The sequence below is a fragment of the Eubalaena glacialis genome, chromosome 10 (genome assembly GCF_028564815.1).
Source record: "Eubalaena glacialis isolate mEubGla1 chromosome 10, mEubGla1.1.hap2.+ XY, whole genome shotgun sequence".
Lineage (NCBI taxonomy): Eukaryota > Metazoa > Chordata > Mammalia > Artiodactyla > Balaenidae > Eubalaena > Eubalaena glacialis.
Window position 1 is genome coordinate 24,549,291 of NC_083725.1, and position 18,650 is coordinate 24,567,940.

Below are 18,650 nucleotides of genomic sequence, written 5' to 3' on the forward strand. Positions count from 1 at the left end.
AATTCATTAGAGTGCCTGTTTCTCCAATCAATGCATTATCAAACTATTGCTCTATGCCTATCTAATAGGCAAACAAACGAAATCTCATTGTGATTTCAATTTGCATTTCTTCTAATATAAGTGACATATATCTTTCACATGATTAAAAGTCAATTGTATTTTTTTTTCCTGTAATGATGTTTTCAAAAAATTTTGTTTCTTTTGGGGTTTTTGGCTTTTTCCGATTGATATCTTTAAAACTCTTTATGTATGTGATGAAATTAACTCTTTGTCATGTTTTTGCAATACTTTTTTTATTGCTTGCTTTCAACTTGATTTATGATATTTTTGTCATGAAGACGTTTTAAATTTTGTATAGCCAGATTTATTCACTTTTTTATGTGTTCTGGGTTTAGTGATTTGCTTAAAGAAGGGCTTTCCACAAAATTATGTAATTTGTTCTTATGGTTTATAATTTGCAAAATTACGTAGTTCTCTTATGGTTTAAGTTTTTACATTTAGATATTTTATCCATCTGGAATTAATTTTGGCATGAAGAAATGGATGGCCCAGCCAGTTATCCCAAAGCATTTATTGAATAATGTATATTTTTCCTATTGTATTGAAAACCTCTCTCCACATAAACCAAATTTTTGTATATGTTTGGGTTTACTCCTGGTTTTTCTATTTGCTTCCATTCATCTGGCTATTAATTTCTGAGCCAGTGTAAGACTATTTTAATTACAATGACTTTATATTTTAATATCTGATATGGCTAATACGTCCCCCATACTCTTCTTTATCATTCATAGCATGGCTTTTCTCGCATTTTATTTTTTGATATGAATTTTAGAGTCCCGCCCTCCCTCTGCCCCTCCCCTAATTGTCTTCTTTTGGTATTGATCATGTTAAATTTATAGATCAAAGCAGGAAGATGGACATCTTTGTAAGGAATCTTTCTATTCAAGAAAAGGGAACATCTTTCTATTTATTTAAACCTTTTACTTGCCATTAGATGATTATTTAAGTTTACTTCATATGGATCTTACAGATGGCTTCTTAAGTTTTTACTAGAAATTTTTTCCTTTGGATTACAATTCTAAATGGTATCTTTTCTTTCATTAAATCTTCTGGTTGACTGTTGTTTCTAGAAAAGCTATTGATTTTTTAAAAATTAATTTTATAAAGTTATTTCAATCTTATTGTTGGTATACTTTTTTAGTTGATTCTCTTCAGTTTTCCAGACATACAATCACAATATCTGCAAATACTAATAATTTCCCTCCTATTGTCTAATTTTTACCTTGTTTCGTGTGGTTTCAGAGGGGCCTTGTTATGAGATGTTTCTTCAGCCTGACTTGGAGGATGGTCAGACATCTGTGCCAGCAGCTTTGACCTCTGAACCTCTAGTTAGAGGTGGCAGAGTGAAGGAGGAATCAGCAAGGTCTCTGGCTCCACATTGCTGGATTCACATTCCAGCTCCACCATTTATGGTCACACACACAGCAATGTGTGTGACCTTGGACACACTTAACCTTACTTAACCTTTCCGTGGCTCAGTTTCTCAACTTAAAATAATAGGATCCACCTCACAGGGTGGTTAGGAGGACTAAGTTAGTGCACATAAAAGTACTTAGTACTGTGTGGTCGGCATATGGAAAGCATTAAAAAATATCTGTTGATATTGTCATTAGAGCCATTAGTCACGGACACTTCTAGCAGGGCTTCCCTCTACAAAAATCTATAATATATTCACTGGATCTTTAAACATTTAAGAACCACCTTCAAACTCTTCAGGCTTTTTCCTTCATTAAAACTTGTTCTCTATAAAGAATCTAAGTCTGATAAGTTTATTTAAATAAAAGCATGCATGACTGCGGGGTCTTAAAGTAGTAATCTCTTTTCTGTAAGGACTGTCTTTTGACTGCAGACAGAACCTGAAGAAACGAAGCAGCCCAGAAGGACCACCTCGCATGAGAAGGCAATTGACATCAGAGTTGATGGCCATTCTTTAATGCAACAGCCGTTAATGATCAGGTGTAGTCGGTGACACAAAGATCAATAAGACCATTTCCTGTCACTGAGGGACACACAGTCTAACATGTGAGATAAATGCTCATGCAGCTAACTAAGACTTGTTTTGTAGGTGTCTCAGTTTGTCTAGACAGTTTTGGAGGACCTGCTAAACAAACCCTTAGGAATCTCTTTGTATGAGGCACTGATGAGGTTGGGGGACTCCCCCTCAGGCAAGAGTGGAGGTATGACAGCTTCATCCTAGGCGGGAGGTGGGGGATCATTTTAAGTGTCTATCACTCAACAATTAGCTGCTATTAATTGAGTTCTTGTTACGGACCGGACACCTTAGACATGTCCGTATTATCTCCTTTCATCCTCTCCACAGCTCTTAGATGAATACATTATGGGCTTCATTGCACAGCTAAAAACAGAGGTTCGAGGAGTTGAAGGACTTGCCTCAGGCTAACCAAGCAGTGAATGGCAGAATTGGGATTTGAATTGCTGTCTGTCTGTCTGCTGCCATCAGCAGTGCCTTATCCTGGTTGTCCTCTGATTTAGCTCACACGGGCTTATGTTGGAGCTCCACGGGAGGGGGTGAGGGGGCTGAACTAGTGAGGGAGTAAGAACTGGAAGAATTCATTGGCTAAAATCTCTGGGACATGGATGCTTAATTCAACCATGTTGAGTTAGGTTGCCCAGCAGGGTTACGTAGGTTGTTTACTGCACAAGGGCACTCAGATGGGGGGTGAGAGGTGCTGAAATCCAGACTGAGTTCCACTTCCCAGAGGCAGCTTGGTGAGGGCTGCACGTGTCAGCGGAAGGAGTGCCTTTTTCCAGTTCCTGCGATGGCGACTATAGGCTAACTCCAGCCCTGACTCACGTGGCGGCACAAAAGGGAGTTACCAGTATTTTCCTCACTTGGAGCGGCCTCTGGAGCACAGAAAGGGCAGTGCCCTGGGCCATGGATCCGGCAGCTTTCAGGTATGTCTAGGTCTGTCAATTCTGCTCCAGGCTTTTTAAATGAACTCACTGGTTCTTGATGTCCCGCTGTGGGCACCCTCGCTCCAGGCACCCTCGCTCCATATCTGCAACTGGCTGCTTTGTAGTCCGTCCTCTGCTCCACTATTCTGCATCTCCAGTCTTTCTACTTTCTCTACCTGGAACAGAGTCAGGTTTTGTGGGACCTGAAGCTTACAAAATTTTAGACCCTCTTTCGGAAAAAAAATGTCACACTTGGAATACAGAGTCAGGTGCAGAGCCTGGGAAGGGGCCCCGGGCAAGTGAGAAGGCCCTAAAGCTCATGCTTCATAGCCTCATTCTAAATCTGCCTGTTTTCACCACACCCTTCGCTCACCCTTTCCCTCGGGCCTTGTCTCTTGTCTCCACCTGGTCCTTTGGATGCACGTGGCCTAGACTTTGGCCTTCAGTGTTCTGCCAACACATGATGCTCAGTCTCGGTGCCCCACTCCCACCCACAGCCACCTGGGGAAGAGCAGCTGCTCCCCCAGCTGGTGTGCAGTCCTCTCCATCCTGACCTGCCTCCATGCAGCACTGGCCTGCAGGGGGAGGTGACAGGCTGGACCAGGGACGTGTGGAAGGACAACTGGCTTTGGTAGCTTCACAGACTAGGGGTGGCCTTGGGGGGTATTGCCAGCAAGAGGAGACATCACCACCATGAGCCAGAGCAGGAGGAAAATGGAAGATACCAGAAGTCAGCGCTGGGAACACACCCCCCCTGCTCCCCCCACCCCCTGTGCCCCAACACACACACACACACACACACACACACACACACAGACACAGACACACACAGACACTGGTTGGGAATAAACTCAAGGCTCTGACCTTACTTGGGGCAGATGGGAAACAAGCCAGGGAAGCCTGCTGGGTGGTCGTGGGAGAAGCATGGGTTACACACAAGTTCACGGAATGAACCCAGGGAGTGGGAGTGCAGAGGAGGGAAGCCATGAGGATGCCAGGGTGCTGAAGGCTGCCCAGAGGTGACCTGAGAACCTGGCTTTGATGGGTAGGAAGGTGTCTTTCAGGCAGTGAGAAAACGAGGGCAGGTGTGAGCTCAGCGTCACCTCGGGAGGAGGTGAATGGGACCTGCGAACCTACTTCAACTTTTCAAGGAAAGCCCAGTGGCAGCCTGGGCACAAGCAAAAGTGTCCCGTCCCCGCCCTGGGCGGTGGGTGGCTCTGGTCGGTCGCAGGGGAGCATCCACGTGGCCCTGGGGCAGCCGGTGGCAGACGTGGTCCTGGAGCCCGGCTGGCTTTCAGACCCAGCTGGTTAAGGCCCCAGGAGGTCCCCGGGGATGTTGGTACATCAGCATGAGATCATGAAACGCTTTCATTCACGGACACCCTGGATAACCACCAAAGAGCGAGCTAGCAAGGGAGGGAGCATTTTTTGAGTTTAAAGGAAAAAAGGTGGGCAAACCAGAAGGGCTCTGACAAGCTACTGAGGGCAGACGCAATTACAGAGCTGTCAGCGGTGCAGAGATTTAAGGCAGCTCAGCCTGCGCGCCGCTGCTGCTCCGGGAGGACAAAGGGAGCCGCCTGCCGGGCGAAGGCAGCGCCCCCGCGCCCCGCGGGAGGCCGAGGCCGCGGCGCGCGGCGGGCAGGGTCTCGGCCGGCCGGGAGGGGGCGGCGGCGGCGGCGGCGCTTGGGGAGGGCCCCCGGAACCCCGAGTCCGCGGCCGGGTCAGGCGAGTCGTCGCCTGCGAGCAGGGCGGGGCCGCAGGGCTGCCTCCCGGCCGGGGTGTGCGTGTGTGTTGGTGGAGGTCCCCTAGTGCAGCCAACCGGCCACCTGTCCCAGGAGAGGCTCACAGCGCGGGTCGCCACGTTACCACCTGGAAATGAGAATTTTAAGGTAACCTTCAAAACCCGTGCACTACCTTTTTTATTTTTAAAATTTTTTCTAATTTTTAATTTTATTTTTTTCACATCTTTATTGGAGTATAATTGCTTTACAATGGTGTGTTACTTTCTGCTTTGTAACAAAGTTAATCAGCTATACGTATACATATATCCCCATATCCCCTCCCTCTTGCGTCTCCCTCCCACCCTCCCTATCCCACTCCTCTAGGTGGACACAAAGCACCGAGCTGAGCTGATCTCCCTGTGCTATGCGGCTGCTTCCCACTAGCTATTTTACATTTGGTAGTGTATATATGTCCATGCCACTCTCTCACTTCGTCCCAGTTTACCCTTCCCCCTCCCCGTGTCCTCAAGTCCATTCTCTACGTCTCAGTCTTTATTCCTGTCCTGCCCCTAGGTTCTTCAGAACCTTTTTTTTTTTTTGATTCCATATATATGTGCTAACGCATATATATGGACTTACTGACTTACTTTCTCTTTCTGACTTACTTTCACTCTGTATGACAGACTCTAGGTCCATCCACCTCGCTACAAATAACTCAATTTCGTTTCTTTTTATGGCTGAGTAATATTCCATTGTGTGTATGTGCCACATCTTCTTTATCCATTCATCTGTCGATGGACATTTAGGTTGCTTCCATATCGTGGCTATTGTAAATACTGTGCGCTACCTTTTAATGTGACCTGCAACGTTGCTTTTTTTTCTTTCGTTTTGAGTCCCCTGCCTCGCCCTTTTATTTTTGTCATGATTGCATAAGAAAACTGAACTTTTGATAGCCCAAGGGAAAAGAAAACCACAGAATCTAGAGTCCAACAGACTTGGCCTCCTGGGCCAGCCTGCTAGCCCTGGGACCTGGAAAGGGTCATTCAACTTTTCAGAGCCTTGGTTTCCTGATCTTAAAATGGGGAAAATAATAAAAACCACAGCCCAGTATTTTTTAAAAAAATATACTTTTTATATTAGAATATATTTAGATTCATGGAAATGTTGCTAAGATAGCACAGTTCCCAAATATCCTGCACCCAGTTCCTCCTATTACTGTATCTTACATTATATGATCCATTTGTCACAATTAATGAACCAATACTGCTATAATATTATTAACCATAATTCATACTTGATTTAGATTTCTTTAATCTTTATCTAAAGTCTTTTTTTCTGTTCTTCATATTTCTGATCCTATATTTCATTTGGTTGTCATGTCTCATTTTGGCTGTGACAATTTCTCAGACTTTGTTTTTGATGACCTTGACAGTTTTGATGAGTATAGATGAGGTATTTTGTAGAATGTCTCTCAACTGGGATTTGTCTGGTGTTTACTCTTGATGGGTTTTGGGGAGGAAGACCACATAGGTAAAGTACCATTTTCATCACATCATATCAGGATATGTACTATCACCATGGCTTATCATTGTTGATGTTGACCTTGATCACTTGGCTGAAGTTACTCCTGTAGAAATAAGTTGCTTTACACCCCTTGACCCCTTTCCATACTAAACACTTTGGAAAGAAGTTACTCTGCACAGCCCACACTTAAGGGGCGGGGGGTGATGTTGCGTCTCCCTGAGGGCAGAGTATCTACATAAATTACTTGGGATTCTTCTGCACTAAGGATTTTGTTTCTTTTCCGCCATTTATTTATATCAGTATGAACACATGGATATTTATTTTACACTTTAGGTTCTAATCCAATATTACATGACTTATTTTATTGCTTAAATAGTTCCAGCTTTGGCCACTTAGGCTGTTCCTTTAGTTTTAACTGGATTGTTTGTTTACTTATTGTTGAATTTGAAGAGTTCTTTGCATATTTTGGATAGAAGTCATTTATGTGATATATGTTTTGCAAATATTTTCTCTAAGTCTGTGGGTTTTTTTTCCCCATTCTCTTAACAATGTCTTTTTTAGAGCAGAAGTTTTTTTACTTTAATGGAGTCCAGCATCACTGTTTTTCTTTCATAAATTGTGCTTTTGATGTCGTATCTAAAAACTCATCATCAAACCCAATATTATGTAGATTTTCTCCTATGTTTTCTTTTAGAAGTTTTATAGTTTTGCATTTTACATTTAGTTCTATGATTCATTTCAAGTTAATTTTTGTGTAAGGTGTAAGGTCTGTGTCTGTGTTCATATTTTGCATTATATTGAAAAGACTTCTTTCTCCATTGAATTCCTTTGCACCTTTGTCAAAACTCAGTTGACTATATTTGTGTGGGTCTATCTATCTCTGGGCTCTTGCTTCTGTTCCACTGATCTATGTGTCTGTTCTTTCATCAATATCATGCTGTGTTGATTACTGTAGATTTGTAGTAAGTCTTAAAATCAGGCAGTGTGAGTCGTCCAACTTTGTTGTTCTTCTTCAGGATTGTTTTGGATACTCCAGGTTTTTTGCTTTTCCATAGGAATTAGTCTGCTTGGGCTGCCAAAACACCACAGACTGGGTAGCTTAAACAACAGAAATTTATTTTCGCACAGTTCTGGATGCTGGAAGTCTGAGATCAGTGTGCCAGCATGGCTGGGTTCTAGTGCGAGCTCTCTTCTTGGTTTGTAGACCGCCTCCTTCTTACTGTGTACTCATATGGTAGAAGAGGGCAAGACCTGGTGTCTCTTCTTATAAGGACACTAATCCTGTCAGACCAGGGCCCTACTCTGATGACATTTTTTAACCTTAATTACTTTCACAAAAGCCCTATCTCCAAATAGAGTCACACTGGGGCTTGGGACTTCAACATATGAATTTTGAGGGGACACAATTCAGTCCACAGCACCACATAAACTTTACAAACAGTTTGTTACTATTTACAAAACAGTTTGCTGGGATTTTGATTGGGATTACATTGAATCTAGAGATCAAGTTGGAAAGAACTGAAATTGTTACCAAATCCAAGCTCAGTCTGTTTGCTGCACAACAGACCAATAGTCGGGAGACAACGTGTTGAGGCAAGGAATAGCGACTTTATTCAGAAAGCCGGGCGTCTGAGAAGATGGTGGACTAGTGTCCTAGAGTACCATCTTATCAGGGTCTGGATGCTAGTTTCTTTTATAGAACAAAGAAGGGGAGGAGGTGAGGAAGTAAAGTAAAAAGGCCATAAGTCTTGCAAAATAGCTCCTGGTTTTGGCCAGCCTCAGGGAGGGGATGTGTTAATTTCTTCTTTTCTGCAGCCATTCACAGGTGGGCAGGGTCAGGGTGTTTCCCTGTGAGCTGAACAAAGACACTTTAGTTAACATTCAGGCAGAGGGGCAGGGTTCCCCGAGGCAGGCCATTATGTATGCCTATAGCTACAGGCAGAATAAAAGCAGTGGAAAGCAAAGGTCAAAGTAAAAGAAACAGATCCAACACAGAGTCAGATTTTGTTCTTCCCTGTTACAAAATCTTACCAATACTGAGTCTTTTAATTCATCAACGTGGAATATTTCTCCATTTATTTAGATCTTCTTTGGTTTATTTCATCAATGTTTTGTATTTTTCCACATACAGATCCTATGCCTATTTCATTAGATTTATACCTAAGTGCTACTGTAAATGGTATTTTAAAAAAATTCAAATTCCAATTGTTCATTGCCAGTATATAGGAAAGCATTTGACTTTTGTATATTGAACCTGTGTCCTGAGACCTTGCTGTACTTGTTATTAGTTCAAGATTTTTTGTTTTGTAGATTTTTAGATTTTCTACATAGACTATCATGTTACCTATGAATAAAGATAGTTTTCTTTCTTTCACATCTGTATACTTTTTGTTTTCTTTTCTTATCTTATTGTATTAGCTAAGACTTCCAGTATGATGTTGAATACGAGTGGTGAGAGAGGACATCCTTCACTTGTTACTAATTTTAGAGGGAAAGTGTTCAGTCTTTTGCCATTAACTCTGGGTAGCTGTAAGTTTTTTTGTTTTTTTAAAAAATAAATTTATTTATTTATTTATTTATTTTTGGGTGTGTTGGGTCTTCGTTTCTGTGCGAGGGCTTTCTCTAGTTGCGGCGAGCGGGGGCCACTCTTCATTGCGGTGCGCGGGCCTCTCACTGTCGTGGCCTCTCTTGTTGTGGAGCACAGGCTCCAGATGCGCAGGCTCAGTAGTTGTGGCTCACAGGCTTAGTTGCTCCACAGCATGTGGGATCTTCCCAGACCAGGGCTCGAACCCGTGTCCCCTGCATTGGCAGGTGGATTCTCAACCACTGTGCCACCAGGGAAGCCCCTAGCTATAAGTTTTTATAGGTGTTCTTTATAAAGTTGAGGAAGTTCCTCTTAATTTCTAGTTTGCTGAGAGATTTTTCATGATTGGGTGTTGGATTTTGTCAAATGCTTTTCTGCATCAATTGTTGTGATCATATGATTTTTTTTTCTTCAGCTTGTTAATATGGTGGGTTACATTGGTTGATTTTTGAATTCTGAACCAGCCTTGCATACATGAAATAAATCTCACTTGGTTGTGATGTGTAATTCTTTTTTTATAAATTGTTGGATTTGACTTGCTAATATTTTGTTGAGGGTTTTTGTGGCTATGTTCATCAGAGGCATTGGCCGTAATTTTCCTTTCTTGTAGTGTCTTTAACTGGTTTTAGCATTAGGGTAATGCTAACCTAATAGAATAAGTTAGGGAGTGTTCCCTCTGCTTCCATTTTCTGGAAGAGATTGTGGAAAATTGGTGTTATTTCTTTCTTAAATGTTTCATAGAATTCGTCAGAGTCTGGGCCTGGTGCTTTGGGTCTGCTAGATCTATAGTCATGACTTCTCTAAGTTATCTTTTTTCATAAATGATTACACTCTGTATGTGTGTTTCCCATTTTATTCTTCCTGATATATGGTTGAAGATACAGAATAACCTGAAATAATTCCAGGAAGGTAACAGTCACTATTCATTTGGCTCCACCTGCCACATTAATTCTGATCAGATATGAACCCTCTGAATAGACAGCAGGTGTCAGATAGAAACCAATGTTTTGTGTGTTTGTTTTGCTTTTCTCTTCCCCATCATATTTACAGGGTTACGAGTCTAAAGATAATGCCCAATAGAATTACAGAATTGTGTTCCTCAGATGCGTCCAAGAAAAGACATTGATTTTCCATTTGTTCAGCGTTTTCTTGTTGTAAAGGTGAGGGACGACTTCCAAGCTTTTTACATGGCAGAGCTTAAACAGGAAGTCTCCAACACAGTTTTTATGAGAAATCATACATGTGAAAGCTCTTTGTAAACTGTAAAATATTATAGGGTCTTGGTTGGTTTAACAAGTGGGATTAGGTTAAGAGTAAGTGGGAGAGAGAAGGAAAGACAACCATGACCAGCTTCAAGAACATAATTTCAGGGCTTCCCTGATAGTGCAGTGGTTGGGAGTCTGCCTGCCAACGCAGGGGACACAGGTTCAAGCCCTGGTCCGGGAGGATCCCACATGCCACAGAGCAACTCGGCCCCTGTGCCACAACTGCTGAGCCTGCGCTCTGGAGCCTGAGCTCTGCAGCAAGAGGGACCATCGCGATGAGCAACCCGCACACCGTGGCGAGGAGTGGCCCCTGCTCGCCACAACTAGAGAGGGCCACGTACAGCAGCAAAGAACCAATGCAGCCAAAAATAAATAAATAAATAAATATATATATAAAAAATAATTTCATTCAAATGGGATATGGCAAAAATAAACATAAAGGAAGAAAGAAAGGAGAAAACTGAGATGAAGAGAAATATTCTTTCCCCTTGTGCACCTGCCCTGCTTTCTCTCCCCATCTCCATTCCATCAATCACTTCTCTGAGTTCCAGCAACTCAATCCTCTGGCATCTGCTAAGCAACCAGCCCTGGGTTCTTTCAGGCTGTCCATCTTCAGATGCTTGTTGCCAGTATAGTGGTTCTGAGCCCACAAGTGTTGCTTAGAAGGGCTGCAGAGGAGTCTCACGGCTGGCTGTGATCCTCCTCTCATGGAAAGCACAATTACAGAGCTCATCATCTCTGGCTGCCCACACTGAAAAAGCATTTCCTTTACTAAGTTAGCTTGGGATATGAAGTGAGACAACCTGCACTCCTTAAAAAAATGAAGGTGAATAAGTGATGTCAGTTCACTTAGAGAACAAATCCCAGAGGAAGGGACAGGCTGAGGCCAGCTGGAGTCTCAGCTCCCCAGTTCTACAAGTGAATGGCTTTGGTGTCTGACATAAAACACACAGAGGGATGCACTACCCTGGTGAAGAGGAAAGGGCACCAGCTGTGACTCTGACATTGGCTCAAATTCTAGCTTCTCTCTCATTATCTGTGTGGACTTGTGCAAGCTACTTGGTTTCATTGAGTCTCAGTACGCTAATTAAATAATAGCTCAACCCTTAAATAGAACTTCCTATGTGTCAGACACTTAGGCTCTTTGCATATATCTCATTCAGTTCCTACAATAACCTCTTGAGGTGGGATAATATTATTCCCATCTTTCAGTTAAGGAAATTAAGGCTCAGTAAATGGGGAGAGGGGCAGAGATAAAATGTACCTCTCTGGCTCATTAGGATGATTATATGAAGTAGTTTATGTAAAATGCTTAACGGAGTGCCTGACACACAGTAAGTATGCAATATATAACAGTTATAAGAAAGCCTGACCCTATTTCTTTTCTTTAAAACTTTTATTTTTTTGCTGTGAAATTTAACATAGAAAAGTGAACAAAAGTGTCCAGATCAATTATTTATCACAAAATGAACACATGTAAAACAACACTTGAGTTAAAAAAGGTGCCTAGCACCTCAGAAGTACCCCATAATCATTACCTTTCTTTGTCCCCAAAGGTACTAATCCCTTGACTTTTATGGAAATCATTACTTTACTACTATTTATACATTCCTAAACACTAGTTTTACATGCTTTTTGAAATTTATATAATAAATTATGCATTCTTTTGTGTCTGACTATTTTGCTCAGCATTGTTTGAGATTCATTCATTTTATTGCATGTAGCTGCAGTGAGTTTATTTTTAGCAAAGCTTTTTTTTTTTCAATAAAGTTGTATATTGCTTTTTTGTGTGAATATACTGCAATCTTTATCCATCCTGCTATCCATAGGCATTTATGTAGTTTCCAGTTTGGAGCTGTTACAAATAGTGCTGCCATGAATTTTCTTATATGTGTTTCTCGGTGCTTATGCCTGAAATTACTGAGTCATAGAGTGTAGGTTTGTTCAACTTCAGTTTTTGAAAGTTGTTGTACCGTAAGCGTATGAGAGTTCCCTTCGCTCCACATCTTCATCAACACTTTATATTGTCTACTTAAAAGCCATTTTAGTGAGTGTGTTATGGAATATCATTATAATTTTAATTTATATTTTCTTGTTATTAATGAAGTCGAACATGTTTTTGTAAGTTTATGCCCTTTGGATATCCTATTTTGTGAAGTGCTTGTTCAAATTTCTTGTCCTTTATTCTATTGGGTTGTTTGTCTTTTTAATTTTAATTGATTTGTAGATATTCTTTAGATATTAAGTAAGGGGCCCTTTGGAAGTAACCTGATATTTTCTCTGGCTGGTATTAAGATATTTTTGTGTGTGTTTAATTTTCAGAAGTTTATGAATGCTGTGCCTAGTTGTGAATTTATCCTTAATGAGAATTCTTGAACCCATGATTTTGATGTCTTTCATCAGTTTTGGAAAATTCTTAGCCACTGTCTTTTCAACTTTTGCTTCTATCCTGTTTTCCATCTCTTCTCCTTTTGGAACTTTAATTAAATTCATATTAGACCTTCTCATTATATCTTCTATATCTCTTATTCTTTCCTTTGTATTTTTCATTCCTTTGTTTCCTGTTTCTTTCTGGAAATTTTCTTCATGAATTGTCCTTTCATCTTTGCTAATATGCTGTTTAACTTTCAGTTGGGTTGGATTGTAACTTTCAATTATTATAGTATTTTGTTCCAGAAATTCCATCTTAAAGTTTCTAGTTCTTGGCCAAAATTTTTGATCTTCTCTTTTATATTCTTGAACATAAGAAGCACAATTGTTTAGCAGTTTAAGTGTGATAAAACTAATATCTGTAGCCCCTGTGGGCCTGATTTTATTGCTTGGTCCTCTTGCTAGTGTTGTCCATGTAGTCTTTTTTCCTCATATGGCTGGTTATTTTTGATTGTGTGCTGGGTATTGTTTTGCAAAATTGCTTGTAGGAATACTTTGAGGTTGAAAATGTTATCTCTTTCCAAAGAAGATTTATTTTTGTTTCTGCTAGGTACTTGAGAGAACTAACAATTTGAGATAATCTCAGTTCAATTTTAGGTTCTGAAATTATTTGAAGTCCCTAGGAAGGTCTGTATTCTTTTGAGTCCCAACCCAAGAGAATTCATCAGGACTTTTCCTGTGCTGACCTCTAGACTAGTAACCTCTTTTTTTTTTTTTTGACCCCACAAGACAGTTAGAGGCATTTATCAGCTTATAGGTCACCCTTTCTGGAGTTAGTAGACATCCCAAGGGTTTTGAAAAGCAGCCCTAAATGCCAGTTCATCTCCCAGGGGTTCCATCATTTCCCCCAAATCCTGGAGCAGTAATTTTACCCTATTTTTTTGTTTGTTTATTTGTTTAGTTCTCTGATGCTTCAAGCAGATGTTCTCATATATTCCTCAGATTTTCAGTATCATATTTGGTTCTAATGATATAGTTTGCCATTATCAGAATCTTAAGTCTCCCATCTTCACTTCTCAAATTTAAATTCGCATGTCTTTCCCTTTTTCCCTTGTATACGTTGATAAACCTACAGGTTACTTTAGTACTGTGATTGTACCAGGTAAAATCTTAAAATGGATGATCTTCATTTTCTGGGTCTCACTGCTTCAAATTTTGTCTTTCAGCCCATTCAGATGTCCACACTTCTACCCCACTCCTACCATTCATTATCACTCACCTCTTATCAATCAACTTCACCTTTTTTCTTCTTATCAATAATCTTATCTCTTATCAATAAACTCCACCTCTTCCCTCAAGGTAACATCTCTATATAGGCTACCCTTATCACCAAAGCTCAATATGACCTTTCTTTCTTTTGAATTCCTCCACCACTTTGTGGGTAATACAAGTTTAACAGTTAACCAGGTATATGTTAATTCATTCCTTAACATTTTGTGTGTGTGTGTGTGTGTGTGTGTGTGTGTGTGTTGTGAAGTCCTTGAGGGAAGGCACATATTATCTTCTTTATAATCTCCTCAGCTTCTAGTCCTATACCTTGAACATGGTGGGTACTCAAAATATTTAATTGATTGAGCATCTCAGGTATACCTTGCAAAAATTGTGCCATACCTAGGCCTTCATATCACAGCATAGCACAACATCATGTACATCACATCACAATGCATCCCTGTATTTGAAAGGTTCTACTGCCTTCCCTGATCACAGACCTAATCTGGGAGTCCCCACTGAAGGCATATACCCAGTCATGAGCCCCATTTCCCTATTATAGCTGAGTTGACTGGGGTATATCCCTATCTAATCCCTCATCAGTTCTTCTGTCAAGATTTTAGATAAAGAGATATGGAGCTTGAAACTGAAATGCTTCAATCATAGCATATCTGTAAAAGGTCATATAGATTCCATGTAAGAATCCAGAAAGAGGAAGTAAAAGTTATGGAGATAAAGAAACTGTGAGTAAACAAAGGAAGCTGACCAATAAAGCAGAGGAAAAGAGATTTTATGCAAAAAGACTGAAAGAGTTGAGTGTCCATGTGGCCTCTGAGGGTCAGCTTTTGTTCCTAGCAATTTCCCAGTATCTTCTCCCACAGTGCCTCAGTCTCTGTGTCTGTGATCTTAGGCCTTGCATCCATCTGAGGTAAGTTGCATGGGCTTCTATTTCTGGTAACCAAAGCGCATGGACTAGAATAATAGTACCTATATCCTTAATTCTATCAGTTTGGGTGCTTTTGGCTGCATGTAAACTAAACCTGCTCTGGCTATCTTAAGCAAAACAGGGTGTACTGAAAAGACAAAGGGAGCCCAGAACCATCAAGTGGCTAGAGGATCAGGTATGGCAGACAGACAGGAACTGAGCAGCACTGGAGGACCAAGAATAGGAAGCTCAACAACTGCGTTTAGCAGGACTTGTCTGGCCAGAGCACTTCCACTCTTGCTGCTGGACACTTTGTGCCACCACTGGACTCCACTGCTAGATGCTGCTGCCGCCTTTGTGATGCAGTTCTCTTCATTCCTTTTTCATGTGTCATTTCTCTAAGACTGAAGCTACTGAATAGTAGTGTCTGATTGTCATGACTGACTGGGTGGGTCCCATGTTTTCACAATTATCAAAAGGCAGGGAAGGAAGGATATGGTTCCTTTGGGTTTTGTAGTGGGAAGCAGGGCCCTGTTCCTGATAAGAGGACACACAATGATGAGGAGGGGAGTCCTCCAAAAGGAGAAGGAGATTGGATATTATTGGACAACCAACAACGGCAAAGACAACATGAGTCTCTACAGGAAACTTTCGGGTTAAGATGAATATACTAGAAAAGTAAATCTTTATATAAGGTTGATGGGATGCAAAATGATTTTGTGGGGGAAAGAAATAAAGCAATAGATTTGGAACAGCCCCTTAAGGATGGGATATACAGCTAGCACGTGCCTTTTCCCCCTTTCCTCCTTCTTTATCCTTCCTGTCTGAAATATGGACATGATGGCTGGGACACCAATAGATGTACTGGAATCTTAAAAATGGAAGCCATGAAACAAAGATGGCTGAGTAGAAAGGAGCCCACGTGCTGCAACTAAGTAGACAGCAAGCCGCAACTAAGGAGCCTACCTGCCGCAACTAAGACCCAGTGCAAACAAACAAATAAATATTTAAAAAAAAAGATGGCTAAGTAGAAAGATAAAAGACTTCTGTGTCTTGATAATGAGGGAGGCACCCTACCAGCCTCCACATTTCTTTTACACGAGTAAACCCATGTGTATTCAAGGCACTGTGGTCTGGTCTCTGTTTGTAGCAGCTGAACACAATTCCTAATAGATAGAGCCATTATTATTATTATCGTGATTGTTGTATTGGCCACCAGATTGAGTCCTTTGAAGCATGGCTATTGTTCCCTGATTTCAGAATTCCTGTCACTCCTTATGTTCTCCAAAAATAACTGAGAGGTGGATAGTAATTTTTTAACAAAAAAAGCACTAAAATGAATTGGGTATAGATTTTTTAAAAGACTTTCACAATGCACTTTGAGAAACTAGGAGATTTCCTGGCATATAACTTGCTCTCCGGTAAGGGCTCTTTGCTACAAATAAAGAGGAACACTGGTTTAAGAGCATATTACATCCATTCATTAATGATAGTGATGTGGAGTGAAGGTAGAAACTGAAGCATGAAAATCCAAAATAGAATCGTAAGAGTAGTTTTGATTTTTGATGTTTTAGAATTTTGTATCATCATTTGAAAAATATCTAAAAAACAAAATCAACTTGTGACTATTCAACTTGGGGTAGGTCAATGTCTGGGTCCCTCTTCGTGGCATACCTCCGTCGGCACTGCTCAGTTCTTCCTCATTCCCTTTGCCTCTGGCATGGAGTGCAGACAACATCTCTCTCACTCCAGCCATGTATAAACCAGAGAGGCTGTCTTCTTGTTGAGATCGTTCTATTCATTCCCTTTTGTTTTCTTTGTCAGAGGTGAGTGCTGGGGTGGCGGTGACAAAAAACGAGGTAGAAGAGGGCTGCAAGTGCTGAAGAGCTAACTGACAAACTGTTTAAAGGTAATTAGGTGTTTTGTTTTCTTTTTTTCCATCTCTTGTTGGATTGCAGGCTGCATTTAGGAATAAAATGAAACATGTTGATAATATTGCATGGACGTTAAACAAAGGAATTAATTAAGGGGAGGAGGCAATAATAGCAAAGAAAACTTTAAAGGGTGGCTTAGCACAGATTATCCACAAGGAAAGTGTTGACAATACAGAGTATACTCCAATTGGCAGCAGTTATGGTGTTAACCAGAACATTAATACAGGCAACAGAGGCTCTCAGAGACCAAAGTCTAAACCATGGGGAATGATATCATCTCATCTTTCCCAGGTAAAATTTTCTTATTTTCTCTTCAAAATAAGATTTCAAGCTCCCAGAGGGCAAAGCACCACATCCACATAAACTAACCTACCTGCCCTTGTTATAAAACCCAGCAGAGAACTTTAAATAACAACGGCTTAACAAGTGTTCCATAATGAGGTCTGCAAAGAAAGGAGCCAAGTGCTGCTAAGTCATTGACTATAAAGGGCACTAGTGGTGGTGGTGGCGTCTGAGCAGCCTGGTCCAGGGCCCTGCTGGGTGATGGGGTGGACAGCATGGCGCCATCTACCAGGCCAGAGCCAGAGCTGGGTTTTCTGCTCCCATACCCATCCCTCCACTTACCAGTATGTGGGGGGGAGTTCCCAGCCTGAATTTAAGTGTCCACCCCTGGCATTCAGGCATGTCCAGATATTTTTGAATACAAAGAGAGAATGGGTCTCTGGAATGCTGTTTCTCTGAATAGCTGAGGAGCTCTGGGATAGAATAAGGTCAAGGAATACAGGAGCCAGAAACAATTTTGTCCCACCAACAGAGCCTTAGCCATTTGTGGGGAAAAGGGAAGAGTAAGCCTTTCTGGGTGATAAAGAATAGAGGTGCATTTGGGGTGCCCCAGATGCTGGTGATGTGTTGCAGGACACAGGGGCAAGTGGGGGACCACAGAAAACACTGCAGGCAGACTTCCTGAAGACCAGGAATGTTGTCCAGAAGAAACAGCCACTCCAGCAGGTTCTCCTTTCCTTGTGGTTCAGCTTCTGCTATCTTTTAACAGCTTATTCTTCAAAGAGCATGATAAACCTCCCTCCCTCTACTCAGCTTCTCTACCCCTCAGGGCTGCCTTCACTCATAACTTCAAATCCCATGGATACTGCTTTCTTCTTTCCATCGGAAGTTTCTCCACTCCTGCCTTCCCAACAGCTTATCTCAGAGGACCTCCTTGGGCCAGTTGAATCATCGTGCAGGATGGAACCTTCTTTGGTCATTATCTTCCTGCTGAGTCATGTCATGTTATGAGTCAGAAACCTGTTTGGTCTTGCAGATGGGATTTTGGCGTCTGAATCCTACCATTCATTCCTTCTCTACTCAGGGTTTCCCTGCTAAGGGAAGATACCGGAAAGGAAAAGAGCCAAATGGAAAACAAAGCACTATTTGTATTAAGCATTACCTTGTCTACCACACGATGGTAAAAATTGCCTTGGAAAATGTGGCTGAAGCTGAGGATGTTCAGTGAGGCTTCCAGCTTCTTCCCCCGAGTCTGTCCACCCAGTCTTCTCAGGTGGAGAGGCTGGAATGGAGGATGGAGGAGGGAAGCCAGGCCTGACTCAAGGGCATGAGCCCTGCCAGGTGGGAAACATCCAGTATCATCTGAGAAGCTAGACCTGCTTATGGAACCAACTAGTTGGAAGAAAGGAAGCAGAAGCGAAGAAGACAAACATTGATCCTGACCATGAAATGTGACCCTCTTAGAGCCTCACTGTCTAACATGGGAGCCACTAGCCACATGTAGCTACTGAACACTCGAAGACATGGCAAGTGTGAAGTGAGATGTCTCGTCAAGTGTATAATACAAACTTGATTTTGAAGACTTAGTACAAAAGAATGTAATGTACCTTATTAATATTTTGTATATTGCTTATTTGTTTAAATGATAATATTTTAGATATATTAGGTAAAATAAAATATATTATTAAAATTAATGTCACTTGTCTCTTGTTCCATTTTAAAAACATGGTTACTAGATAATTTAAAATTACATATATGGCTCCCGTGATATTTCTATTGAGCAGCATCATTTTAGTTCAA

General features: G+C 41.3%; 1 long non-coding RNA gene across 2 annotated transcripts; it reads left to right on the forward strand.

The window, feature by feature from the left end:
* The first annotated feature begins 2,929 nt into the window (after positions 1–2,929).
* On the forward strand, positions 2,930–18,382 carry LOC133099505 (uncharacterized). Of its 2 annotated transcripts, none has more exons than XR_009702344.1 (3): positions 2,930–2,976; positions 16,459–16,543; positions 17,935–18,382. It is a non-coding gene; the product is annotated as an uncharacterized LOC133099505 (long non-coding RNA). The 2 variants fall into 2 exon arrangements; XR_009702343.1 differs by lacking the exon at positions 2,930–2,976 and adding an exon at positions 4,763–4,865.
* Positions 18,383–18,650: the final 268 nt, after the last annotated feature.